Genomic DNA, 14,791 nt, shown 5'->3' with positions numbered 1-14,791 from the left:
GCGCACCGCACCTCGCCGCCGCCCCGCATAGCCGCCGCCGCCGCCAGAGCCCCACCCCGCCTGCCGGAGTACCTCGCCGGAGGTATAGCCGCCGCTGTTCACCATTCGGTTTTTTTAAGAAACCGCCTCGGTTTTTTTCGAAACCCTAGATCGGTTTATTTCTCTGGTTTACTTAATTAGTGAACGTTCACCGATTCGTCCATTTTAACGAACGCGTTCATCGTTTAGTTTCAGATAATGAACGTTCGTTCGTTAATCTGTTCTTCGTTTTTCTTTTCTCGGATTAAATCCACGATTTTTCTGATCGCAATTTCTGATCCGATTTTCGTTTTAGTATAACTTTTCGCTCGTTTATCGGAATCAGGCGATTCAAGCGCCTAGGGATTCGTCTCGAACCCCTCTATCCGTTTAACCAACTTACACAAGATTTTGCTATTGTAAAATTTTCCCTAGATCCAGATTACTAGAACGAAGTTGTTTTCTTTCGCCGTTTGACTTTCGTTGTTTCGTTCGATTTGATTCTTTTTGCCAACCGGAGTTCTTAAGTTGAACCTTCTGGTTAGATCTCTTATTTGAGTTTTACCTATGCTTTAGATGAGTACTTATTGTATGCTTGTTTGTTTGTCTGCGATAGAGTACCCGGAGTGCGCCGCCTGTTACTTCGAATCGTTAGGTTTCCCGGATCATCAGCAAGGCAAGTAACACTTTGATCATACCTTTTCTACTACCCAATTTTATTGCATTAGATCAATCCTCACACATTGCATGATTAGGATCTAATTAACTTGTGGGATGGGAAGTAGATGAGGTAGTACCTATTACCTGTTTATTATCAAACCTTTGGGACTTACTTCTACGTTTGCTTATTATGCCATGCTATGCTAGTAGACGTGGATTGGGTGAGTGATATCCATGACAGATGTGAGATTGTTAATTAATGGTTTATCTAAGGTGGCAACTTAGACACACATCTGGGTGGATTGAGGCACCTGGGTATTCCAGGACTTGCCTGTTTTCTTTTGGACCACCACCCAGGCTCAAAGGGATCATAAGACTATTCATACTAGAAACTTCTGTGTGCAGCCACAAGCTATTATGGGCTCTAGCATAGTTGACTAAGTCGTGCGAACTCTTATAGTGGTAGACTGGCAGATGTAGGGGATGTAGGTGGTACGGTCTACCCAATCGTAAGGTGCTAGCGCTTCTGAAAGACTATGTCTCGGTCATCCGTCTTCTCAAACATCATGTAGTGCGAGAAAACAAACGGAGGCGATTGAGTCTTGTGGGGAAAAGTGCGCAAACCTCTACAGAGTGTAACAAACTAATCATGGTTAGCCGTGTCCCCGGTTATGGACATCTTGAGTATCTAGTACCTGGATTTTCATGTGAATCTCAACATGTTACTCTAAATAAATTTTGTTGGGTTATGTTCAATGATGATGCTTAATTGGGATTGAGAATGTTGTCAACCATTCTTAATGTTTAACAACTACCATGATAGTAATTAAATTGTATTCCTTTGAAGTAGGGAAAAATTGGCTTTACGCAAAAACTGTAACCATAGAGCTTTCCACCAGCCAAATATGCATATAGTATATCTGTTGCATTCCATTACTCTCTATGTGTTACCTTGCCAGCATATTCCATGTGCTGACCAGTTTTCGGGCTGCAACGTTAATGTTGCAGACTTTTCAGACGATGATTGAGGAGTTTTTAGGTTGTGGTTCTATACTCATTGATGACGTTGGAGTTGATGGACTCACTTATCTTCCAAGTCTTCCGCTGTTATCGTTATTAGATGGCCTTAAGCCATATTTATTGTAATAAGTTCTCTTTTGAGACACTCGATGTAATAAGTGTGTGATTGCTACTCTGCTATAAATCCTCCGAGTACTGTGTGGTGTCAGCATCACTGATCCAGGGATGACACTGGAGCATAGAGATCAGACTGTTTGAGGTCTGGTCGCTACAGAGATGGTATCATGACTGTAGGACACGACCACTAAGCTACAGACCTATCTTTTCTACTCTTTAGGATGGCGGATGCAAGGAACAAGTTCACACAACCGGATGAAGATACACCCTTTGGACGCCACTTGAAGGAAGTCACTAGATACCTGAATATAGGAGTACCAAGCTTCACGGGAACCTACAACGCCACTTTACCTGAAGAAGAGCGCTGGATGATTCAAGTTCAAGTTCTAGGAAGAATGTTCATGCCAGTCACTGAGCCCATAGAGTTTTCTTTTGATGCACCAACTTGGAGTCTAGGAAAGAGCATGGCAGCTCACATCGCCATGGGACGCATTGGAGAAGTCTACCGCAAGGATCTCAAGGATACTATCTACCAGATTTGTGGGCGCCGAGATGAACACTGGGAGATGATCAGCACCAGGAAGGACAGATCAATTGCAGCTTTTATCCAGGAGCTAAACCAGCACATTCGACGACAGGAGATCCAGATGTGCGCCGACATGATAGATCTGAAGAAGGCTAAGACTAGAATCAAGGAACTGGAGGAAGAACTCAAGGCTACACGTGAAGATTATGAAGAGGAAATTGAAGTATTGGTGGAGAAGAATGACAACCTGATCAACAAGATTGGAGTATTTATGGGAGGCCCGACACCCGTAGATGAAGACGAAGAACCCAAGGAGATCAGCCCGGAAGACTACATCGTCATCGACGGCACCGACTCGGGAGCAGATAGTAGCGATGATGACTATGTTGATGAAGCTGGAGCAGATATTATGGAGTCAACGACCGAAGAATATTTCTAGTAGACCACCTCATCAGTAGTAGTAGTAGTCCACCATGTAAATACAGAAGCCCGAGCACTTTTGCGATAGTTAGATCGATTGTATGTCTTTGTTTGATTGATTGAAGTGAATTGTTTGCTTTTGCCTCATGTGCATATGGGTAGTGTTTTCTCTTTAGACCCCCTCTGTTCTTACATCTCATCTTTTCTAAATCATCAGATGCCTCCGAGACGTGACCCTGGTTTTGCTTTCCCACCGGAGCTCACCCAGTTGATCCAGCAGCCGAACACATTGATGGAGTTGCTAGTCCAGAATCAGAATCAGGGGAACAACAACAACAACCCACCACCACCACCACCTGTTGACCACTTAGCCCGTTTTCTTAGGCTGAATCCGCCGGTGTTTTCCAGTAGCACCGAGCCGATAGTAGCAGATGATTGGCTCCGCAAGACAGCTAGGGAGTTGACCACAGCAGGATGCACAGATGCGGAGAAGGTGAAGTTTTCCGCACATCAGCTAGAAGGACCCGCAGCATCATGGTGGGAGAATTTCACAGCCACTTTCCCAGTCGACACTGTCACATGGGACCAGTTTCAGCAGGCTTTCCGTACTGCCCATGTTTCATCAAGAGCTATGGCCATGAAGAAGCGTGAGTTTCGTAACTTGCGCCAAGGAGGACGGACAGTTGGCCAGTATGTGGAGGAATTTAGTAAGTTAGCACGTTATGCCCCAGATGACGTCGCTACGGATGCAGCTAAGCAAGAGAAGTTTCTGGAAGGACTGAATGATGAGTTGAGCATGCAGTTGATGGTAGCAACCTTCAACAACTACCAGGAGTTGGTAGATCGTGCTCTTATGATTGAAGGGAAGCAGCAGCAATTTGAGAATCGCAAGAGGAAGTATGGACAAGGAAAGTATAGTTCTGGAGCTCAGCAGAAGCCACGTTTTACCCCTAGACCTGGAGGACATTTTCAGCATACCCATGGAGGAGGTAGCTCGCACAATCACAATGGCACCAGGAATGGTAATGGGAATGGAGGAAGCAACGGCTAGAACCGCACCAACCCATCAACCTGTTGGAAATATGCCCTAGAGGCAATAATAAATTGATTATTATTATATTTCTTTGTTCATGATAATAGTCTTTTATTCATGCTATAACTGTATTATCCGGAAATCGTAATACACGTGTGAATACATAGACCACAATATGTCCCTAGTGAGCCTCTAGTTGACTAGCTCGTTGTGATCAACAGATAGTCATGGTTTCCTGGATATGGACATTGGATGTCGTTGATAACGGGATCACATCATTAGGAGAATCATGTGATGGACAAGACCCAATCCTAAGCATAGCACAAAGATCGTGTAGTTCGTTTGCTAGAGCTTTGCCAATGTCAAGTATCTCTTCCTTTGACCATGAGAGCGTGTAACTCCTGGATACCGTAGGAGTGCTTTGGGTGTATCAAACGTCACAACGTAACTGGGTGACTATAAAGGTGCACTACAGGTATCTCCGAAAGTATCTATTGTTTTATGCGGATCGAGACTGGGATTTGTCACTCCGTGTAAACGGAGAGGTATCTCTGGGCCCACTCAGTAGGACATCATCATATGCGCAATGTGACCAAGGAGTTGATCATGGGATGATGTATTACGAAACGAGTAAAGTGACTTGCCGGTAACGAGATTGAACAAGGTATTGGATACCGACGATCGAATCTCGGGCAAGTAACATACCGATAGACAAAGGGAATTGAATACGGGATTGATTAAGTCCTTGACATCGTGGTTCATCCGATGAGATCATCGTGGAACATGTGGGAGCCAACATGGGTATCCAGATCCCGCTGTTGGTTATTGACCGGAGAACGTCTCGGTCATGTCTGCATGTCTCCCGAACCCGTAGGGTCTACACACTTAAGGTTCGATGACGCTAGGGTTATAAAGGAAGCTTGTATGTGGTTACCGAATGTTGTTCGGAGTCCCGGATGAGATCCCGGACATCACGAGGAGTTTCGGAATGGTCCGGAGGTAAAGATTTATATATGGGAAGTCCTGTTTTGGTCACCGGAAAAGTTTCGGGCGATATCGGTATTGTACCGGGACCACCGGGAGGGTCCCGGGGGTCCACCAAGTGGGGCCACCTGCCCCAGAAGGTTGTGTGGGCCAAGTGTGGGAGGGGACCAGCCCCTAGGAGGGCTGGTGCGCCCCCCACAAGGGGGCCAAGGCGCAAGGGAGAGTGGGAGGGGGCAAACCCTAGTCCAGATGGGCCTTAAGGCCCATATTGGTGCGCCTCCCTCTCCTCTCCCCCCTTGGCCGCCTCCCCTTTGCCATCTAGGGCTGGCCGCACCCCTTGGGGGTGGGAAACCCTAAAGGGGGCGCAGCCCCCCCTTCCCCCTATATATAGATGAGGTTTGGGGCTGCCATACACATGAGTTCTATCCCTCTTGGTGCAGCCTTGCCTCTCCTCCTCCTCCTCTCCCATGGTGCTTGGCGAAGCCCTGCTGGATTGCCACGCTCCTCCATCACCACCACGCCGTTGTGCTGCTGTTGGATGGAGTCTTCCTCAACCTCTCCCTCTCTCCTTGCTGGATCAAGGCGTGGGAGACGTCACCGGGCTGTACGTGTGTTGAACGCGGAGGTGCCGTCCGTTCGGCACTAGGATCATCGGTGATCTGAATCACGACGAGTACGACTCCATCAGCCCCGTTCACTTGAACGCTTCTGCTTAGCGATCTACAAGGGTATGTAGATGCACTCTCCTTCTACTCGCAGCTGGTTTCTCCATAGATAGATCTTGGTGACGCGTAAGAAAATTTTGAATTTCTGCTACGTTACCCAACAGTGGCATCATGAGCTAGGTCTATTGCGTAGATTCTTTGCACGAGTAGAACACAAAGTAGTTGTGGGCGTTGATGTTGTTCAATATGCTTACCGTTACTAGTCCAATCTTGTTTCGACGGTATTGTGGGATGAAGCGGCCCGGACCGACCTTACACGTACTCTTACGTGAGACAGGTTCCACCGATTGACATGCACTTGGTGCATAAGGTGGCTAGCGGGTGCCAGTCTCTCCCACTTTAGTCGGAACGGATTCGATGAAAAGGGTCCTTATGAAGGGTAAATAGCAATTGGCATATCACGTTGTGGTATTGCGTAGGTAAGAAACGTTCTTGCTAGAAACCCATAGCAGCCACGTAAAACATGCAAACAACAATTAGAGGACGTCTAACTTGTTTTTGCAGGGTATGCTATGTGATGTGATATGGCCAAGAAGAATGTGATGAATGATATGTGATGTATGAGATTGATCATGTTCTTGTAATAGGAATCACGACTTGCATGTCGATGAGTATGACAACCGGCAGGAGCCATAGGAGTTGTCTTTATTTATTGTATGACCTGCGTGTCATTGAAGAACGCCATGTAACTTACTTTACTTTATTGCTAAACGCGTTAGCCATAGAAGTAGAAGTAATCGTTGGCGTGACAACTTCATGAAGACACGATGATGGAGATCATGGTGTCATGCCGGTGACAAGATGATCATGGAGCCCCGAAGATGGAGATCAATGGAGCTATATGATATTAGCCATATCATGTCACAACTATATAATTGCATGTGATGTTTATTATGTTTATGCATCTTGTTTACTTAGGACGACGGTAGTAAATAAGATGATCCCTTACAAAATTTCAAGAAGTGTTCTCCCCTAACTGTGCACCGTTGCTACAGTTCGTCGCTTCTAAGCACCACGTGATGATCGGGTGTGATGGATTCTTACGTTCACATACAACGGGTGTAAGACAGTTTTACACAGCGAAAACACTTAGGGTTAACTTGACGAGCCTAGCATGTACAGACATGGCCTCGGAACACGGAGACCGAAAGGTCGAGCATGAGTCGTATAGTAGATACGATCAACATGAAGATGTTCACCGATGATGACTAGTCCGTCTCACGTGATGATCGGACACGGCCTAGTTGACTCGGATCATGTGATCACTTAGATGACCAGAGGGATGTCTATCTAAGTGGGAGTTCATAAGATGAACTTAATTATCCTGAACATAGTCAAAAGACCTTTTGCAAATTATGTCGTAGTTCACGCTATAGTTCTACTGTTTTAGTTATGTTCCTAGAGAAAATATAGTTGAAAGTTGACAGTAGCGATTATGCGGACAGTAGATAGCTTATGTCCTTAATGCACCGCTCAGTGTGCTGAACCCCAAACGTCGTTTGTGGATGTTGTGAACATCGGACATACACGTCTTGATAACTACGTGATAGTTCAATTAAACGGTTTAGAATTGAGGCACCAAAGATGGTTTTGAAACATCACGGAACATATGAGATGTTTCGAGGGCTGAAATTGGGATTTCAGGCTCGTGCCCATGTCAAGAGGTATAAGACCTCCGACGATTTTCTTGGCCTGCAAACTAAGGGAGAAAAGCTCAATCGTTGAGCTTGTGCTCAGATTGTCTGAGTGCAACAATCACTTGAATCGAGTGGGAGTTAATCTTCCAGATGAGATAGTGATGTTTCCCCAAAGTCATTGCCACCAAGCTGCTAGAGCTTCGTGATGAACTATAACATATCAGGGATAGATATGATGATCCTTGAGGTATTCGCGATGTTTGACACCGCGAAAGTAGAAATCAAGAAGGAGCATCAATTGTTGATGGTTGGTGAAACCACTAGTTTCAAGAAGGGCAAGGGCAAGAAGGGATACTTCATGAAACGGCAAATCAGCTGCTGCTCTAGTGAAGAAACCCAAGGTAAAACCCAAACCCGAGACTAAGTGCTTCTGTAATAAGGGGAACAACCACTAGAGCAGAATTACCCTAGATACTTGGTAGATAAGAAGGCTGGCAAGGTCGATAGAAGTATATTGGATATACATTGTGTTAATGTGTACTTTGCTAGTACTCCTAGTAGCACCAGGGTATTAGATACCGGTTCGGTTGCTAAGTGTTAGTAACTCGAAACAAAAGGCTACGGAATAAACGGAGACTAGCTAAAGGTGAGCTGACGATATATGTTGGAAGTGTTTCCAAGGTTGATATGATCAAGCATCGCACGCTCCCTCTACCACCAAGATTGGTGTTTGCGTTGAGCATAGACATGATTGGATTATGTCTATCGCAATACGGTTATTCATTTAAGGAGAATAATGGTTACTCTAATTTTTGAATAATACCTTCAATGGTCTTGCACCTAAAGGGTTTATTGAATCTCGGTCGTAGTGATACACATTTTCATGCCAAAAGATATAAGATAGTAATGATAGTACCACTTACTTGTGGCACAGCCATGTAAGTCATAATGGTATAAAACGCATGAAGAAGCTCCATGTTGATGGATCTTTGGACTCACTCGTTTTTGAAAAGTTTGAGACATGCGAACCATGTCTATTGGTGTATATGCATGAAGAAACTCCATGCAAATGGACCGTTTGGACTCACTTGATTTTGAATCACTTGAGATATGCAAATCATACCACATGGGCAAGATGACTGAAAAGCCTCGTTTTCAATAAGATGGAACAAGATAGCAACTTGTTGGAAGTAACACATTTTGATGTGTGCAGTCCAATAAATGCTGAGGCATGCAGTGAATATCGTTATGTTCTTACTTCACAGATGATTCGAGTAGATGTTGAGAATATTTACTTGATGAAACACAACTCTGAATTATTGAATGGTTCAAGTAATTTCAGAGTGAAGTAGAAGATCATTGTGACAAGAGGATAAAATGTCTATGATACGATCATAGAGATGAATATCTGAGTTACGAGTTTTGGCACACAATTAAGACATTGTGGAAATTGTTTCATAATTAATACCGCCTGGAACACCATAGTGTGATGGTGTGTCCGAACATCATAGTTGCACCCTATTGGATATGGTGCGTACCATGATGTCTCTTATCGAATTACCACTATCGTTCATGGGTTAGGCATTAGAGACAACCACATTCACTTTAAATAGGGCACCACGTAATTCCGATGAGATGACACCGTATGAATTATGGTTTAGAGAAACCTAAGTTGTCGTTTCTTAAAGGTTTGGGGCTGCGACGCTTATGTGAAAAAGTTTCAGGATTAAGCTCAAACCCAAAGCGGATAAAATGCATCTTCATAGGACACCCAAAACAGTTGGGTATACCTCCTAATTCAGATCCGAAAGCAATATGGATTGTTTCTTGAATCGGGTCCTTTCTCGAGGAAAGGTTTCTCTTGAAAGAGTTGAGTGGGAGGATGGTGGAGACTTGATGAGGTTATTGAACCGTCTCTTCAACTAGTGTGTGGCAGGGCACAGGAAGTTGTTCCTGTGGCACCTACACCAATTGAAGTGGAAGCTTATGATATTGATCATGAAACTTCAGATCAAGTCACTACCAAACCTCGTGGGATGACAAGGATGCGTACTACTTCAGAATGGTACGTAATCCTGTCTTGGAAGTCATGTTGCTGGACAACAATGAACCTACGAGCTATGGAGAAGCGATGGTGGGCCCGGATTCCGATAAATGGCTCGAGGCCATAAAATCCGAGAACGGATCCATGGACTTTGGTGGACTTGCCCGATGATCGGCAAGCCATTAAGATAAATGGATCTTTAAGAAGAAGACGGACGTGGATGGTAATGTCACCGTCCATGAAGCTCGACTTGTGGCGAAAAGTTTTTTCACAAGTTCAAGGAGTTGACTACGATGAGATTTTCTCATCCGTAGCGATGCTTAAAGTCCGTCGGATTCATGTTAGCATTAGCTGTATTTATGAAATCTGGCAGATGGATGTCAAAACGAGTTTCCTTACCAGTTTTCGTGAGGAAAGGTTGTATGTAATACAATCAGAAAGTTTTTGTCGATCCTAAGGATGCTAAAAGGTATGCTAACTCCAGCGATCCTTCTAAGGACTGGAGTGAGCATCTCGGAGTTGGAATGTATGCTTTGATGATGATCAAAGATTTTGGGTTTGTACAAAGTTTATGAGAAACCTGTATTTCCAAAGAAGTGAGTGGGAGCACTATAGAATTTCTGATGAGTATATGTTGTTGACATATTGTTGATCAGAAATGACGTAGAATTTCTGGAAAGCCTGGATTAAGCTACTTGAACATTGAGCATCAAGATCTATAAGGATAGATCAAAATGCTTAATAATACTTTCAAATGAGCACATACCTTGACATGATCTTGAAGGTGTTCAAGATGGACCAGTCAAAGAAGGAGTTCTTGCCTGAGTTGTAAGGTACGAAGTTAAGACTTAAAGCTCGACCACGGCAGAATAGAGAGAAAGGACGAAGGTCGTCCCCTATGCTTAAGACGTAGGATCTTCAGTATGCTATGCTGTGTACCGCACCTGAAGTGTGCCTTGCCATGAGACAGTCAAGGGGTACAAGAGTGATCCAAGAATGGCTCACAGGACAGCGGTCAAAGTTATCCTTAGTAACTAGTGGACTAAGGAATTTTCTCGATTATGGAGGTGGTAAAAGAGTTCGTCGTAAAGGTTACGACGATGCAAGCTTGACACCTATCCGGATAGCTCTGAGTAGAGAGACCGGATACATATAATGGAGCAATATTTTAGGATAGCTCCAAGTAGAACAGTTGTTTGGAATAGCTCCAAATAGAGCGTGGTAGCTGCATCTAGGAGATGACATAGAGATTTGTAAAGCACACACGGATCTGAAAGGTTCAGACCCGTTGACTAAAACCTCTCTCACAAGCAACATGATCAAACATAAAACTCATTGAGTGTTAATCACATAGTGATGTGAACTAGACTACTGACTCTAGTAAACTCTTGGGTATTAGTCACATGGCGATGTGACCTGTGAGTGTTAATCACATGGCGATGTGAACTAGATTATTGACTCTAGTGCAAGTGGGAGACTGTTGGAAATATGCCCTAGAGGCAATAATAAATTGATTATTATTATATTTCTTTGTTCATGATAATAGTCTTTTATTCATGCTATAACTGTATTATCCGGAAATCGTAATACACGTGTGAATACATAGACCACAATATGTCCCTAGTGAGCCTCTAGTTGACTAGCTCGTTGTGATCAACAGATAGTCATGGTTTCCTGGCTATGGACATTGGATGTCGTTGATAATGGGATCACATCATTAGGAGAATCATGTGATGGACAAGACCCAATCCTAAGCATAGCACAAAGATCGTGTAGTTCGTTTGCTAGAGCTTTGCCAATGTCAAGTATCTCTTCCTTTGACCATGAGAGCGTGTAACTCCTGGATACCGTAGGAGTGCTTTGGGTGTATCAAACGTCACAACGTAACTGGGTGACTATAAAGGTGCACTACAGGTATCTCCGAAAGTATCTATTGTTTTATGCGGATCGAGACTGGGATTTGTCACTCCGTGTAAACGGAGAGGTATCTCTGGGCCCACTCGGTAGGACATCATCATATGCGCAATGTGACCAAGGAGTTGATCACGGGATGATGTATTACGAAACGAGTAAAGTGACTTGCCGGTAACGAGATTGAACAAGGTATTGGATACCGACGATCGAATCTCGGGCAAGTAACATACCGATAGACAAAGGGAATTGAATACGGGATTGATTAAGTCCTTGACATCGTGGTTCATCCGATGAGATCATCGTGGAACATGTGGGAGCCAACATGGGTATCCAGATCCCGCTGTTGGTTATTGACCGGAGAACGTCTCGGTCATGTCTGCATGTCTCCCGAACCCGTAGGGTCTACACACTTAAGGTTCGATGACGCTAGGGTTATAAAGGAAGCTTGTATGTGGTTACCGAATGTTGTTCGGAGTCCCGGATGAGATCCCGGACGTCACGAGGAGTTTCGGAATGGTCCGGAGGTAAAGATTTATATATGGGAAGTCCTGTTTTGGTCACCGGAAAAGTTTCGGGCGATATCGGTATTGTACCGGGACCACCGGGAGGGTCCCGGGGGTCCACCAAGTGGGGCCACCTGCCCCAGAAGGTTGTGTGGGCCAAGTGTGGGAGGGGACCAGCCCCTAGGAGGGCTGGTGCGCCCCCCACAAGGGGGCCAAGGCGCAAGGGAGAGTGGGAGGGGGCAAACCCTAGTCCAGATGGGCCTTAAGGCCCATATTGGTGCGCCTCCCTCTCCTCTCCCCCCTTGGCCGCCTCCCCTTTGCCATCTAGGGCTGGCCGCACCCCTTGGGGGTGGGAAACCCTAAAGGGGGCGCAGCCCCCCCTTCCCCCTATATATAGATGAGGTTTGGGGCTGCCATACACATGAGTTCTATCCCTCTTGGTGCAGCCCTGCCTCTCCTCCTCCTCCTCTCCCATGGTGCTTGGCGAAGCCCTGCTGGATTGCCACGCTCCTCCATCACCACCACGCCGTTGTGCTGCTGTTGGATGGAGTCTTCCTCAACCTCTCCCTCTCTCCTTGCTGGATCAAGGCGTGGGAGACGTCACCGGGCTGTACGTGTGTTGAACGCGGAGGTGCCGTCCGTTCGGCACTAGGATCATCTGTGATCTGAATCACGACGAGTACGACTCCATCAGCCCCGTTCACTTGAACGCTTCCGCTTAGCGATCTACAAGGGTATGTAGATGCACTCTCCTTCTACTCGTAGCTGGTTTCTCCATAGATAGATCTTGGTGACGCGTAAGAAAATTTTGAATTTCTGCTACGTTACCCAACACAACCCTAGCCAAGAAGGACCTGAGCCAAGTCACTTGCTTTAAGTGTTCGAAGACCGGACATTATGCCAATGAGTGCCCTGAAATACAAAATGGAAATGGCAATGGAAGCTCTGGGAAGAAGCCGAACCCTTTCAACAGGGGACAGGTGAACCACGTTAGCGTGGAGGAGGTTGAAGCTCAGCCCGATGCAGTAATAGGTAAGTTTTTGGTTAAGTCATTTACTGCACTCGTTCTTTTTGATACTGGTGCATAGCATTCATACATCTCAAGGGGATTTGTGGATAAGTATAACCTACCAACCCAAGCCCTTAGGTCACCTATGTTAGTAACCTCGCCCGGAGTAGAGTATGTGGCTAGTCTATGGTGTGATCGGTTACCATTAAGGATTGGTAACTATGTTTTTCCCTTAGACCTAATAGTATTGGAATCTCAAGGATTGGATGTGATATTAGGCATGGATTGGTTATAAAAGTATGAAGGGAATATTGAGTGTGCTAGTAAGTCAATTTTGCTTACCACACCAGAAGGGAGAAGGATCAAGTATGTATCCCGGCATGTGCCAAAAAGGACCCAAGTAAATTGCCTAACAGGAGTTGTGCAGGAGGAAGTACCAGTGGTAAGGGATTTCCCTGATGTATTTCCAGAAGAGTTGCCAGGCATGCCACCGGATACAGATATTGAGTTCTTGATTGAGTTATTGTCCGGCACTGGGCCAATATCAAAGAGACCTTATAGGATGCCAGCAAAGGATTTGGTGGAAATTAAGAAGAAGATTAAGGAGTTACTGGATAAGGGATATATTCGCCCAAGTTCTTCACCTTGGGGATCGCCAATACTTCTAGTGGAGAAGAAGGATGGATCGTTAAGGATGGTTGTTGATTATCGAGGATTGAATGAAGTAACGATCAAGAACAAGTACCCACTACCAATGATCAACGATCTGTTTGATCGATTGCAAGGAGCTAAGGTATTTTCCAAGATTGATCTGCGATCAGGATACCACCAGTTGAAGATTCGAGAACAGGATATTCCGAAGACAGCTTTTACCACCAGGTATGGGCTGTATGAGTATACCGTTATGTCATTTGGACTGACTAACGCGCCTGCCTACTTTATGAACATGATGAACAAAGTGTTTATGGAGTTCTTGGATAAGTTCGTCGTAGTGTTCATTGATGATATCCTGGTTTATTCAAAGAATGAAGAGGAGCATAAGGAGCATTTGCGTTTGGTACTTGGAAAGCTCAGAGAACACCAATTATATGCCAAGTTCAGCAAATGTGAGTTTTGGTTGAAAGAGGTAGGATTCCTCGGACACGTTATATCCGGAGAAGGTATAGCAGTAGATCCCGCTAAAGTTGAAACCATGACCAAGTGAGAAGCCCCAACAACAGTTGGAGAGATCCGGAGTTTTCTTGGACTCGCAGGATACTACCGGAGATTTATTAAGAATTTCTCAAAGATTGCGAAGCCTATGACGGAGTTATTAAAGAAAGATACCAAGTTCATATGAACAGAGGAGTGTGAGGCTAGTTTTCAGGAGTTGAAGAAACACTTGGTTACCTCACCAGTGTTGATTTTGCCAGACCAGACCAAAGATTATGAGGTGTACTGCGATGCTTCACGTCGAGGACTTGGAGCAGTGCTTATGCGGGAAGGGAGAGTTATTTCATATGCCTCAAGACAACTGAAGCCTCATGAGTTGAATTATGCTACGCATGATTTGGAGTTAGCAGCCGTAGTGCATGCTTTGAAAACATGGAGACATTTCCTCATTGGAAACCATTGTGAAGTGTACACGGATCATAAGAGTTTGAAGTACATTTTCACACAGAAGGAGTTGAATCTCAGACAAAGGAGATGGTTGGAGCTTATCAAAGATTATGATATGAAATTACATTATCATCCCGAAAAGGCTAATGTAGTCGCTGACGCATTAAGCCGTAAGAGCCATGTCAATACGTTAATGATGGGAGAAATACCCAAGGAGTTAGCAGAAAATCTTCGTGCACTATGTTTGGAAATAGTTCCGAGAGGCTATGTAGCAGCATTGGAGATTCAGTCAACTTTGATGGATAGAATCAGGGAAGCTCAGAAGACTGACAAAGAGGTTGCCGCTATAAAGGAGAAACTAAGCAAAGGAAAAGCTAAAGGATTTCGTGAGGATGAGCACGATACCCTATGGTTTGAAGACCGTGTTTATGTGCCCAATAACCCGGAGATCAGGAAGTTGATTTTGCAAGAGGCACATGATTCACCATATTCAATTAATCCAGGAAATACCAAGATGTATCTGGATTTGAAGGATATTTTCTGGTGGACCGGAATGAAGAAGGATATAGCGGAGTATGTAGC

Source organism: Triticum dicoccoides, chromosome 7A, assembly GCF_002162155.2.
Source record: "Triticum dicoccoides isolate Atlit2015 ecotype Zavitan chromosome 7A, WEW_v2.0, whole genome shotgun sequence".
Taxonomy (NCBI): Eukaryota; Viridiplantae; Streptophyta; class Magnoliopsida; order Poales; family Poaceae; genus Triticum; species Triticum dicoccoides.
This window is presented reverse-complemented; position numbering follows the sequence as displayed.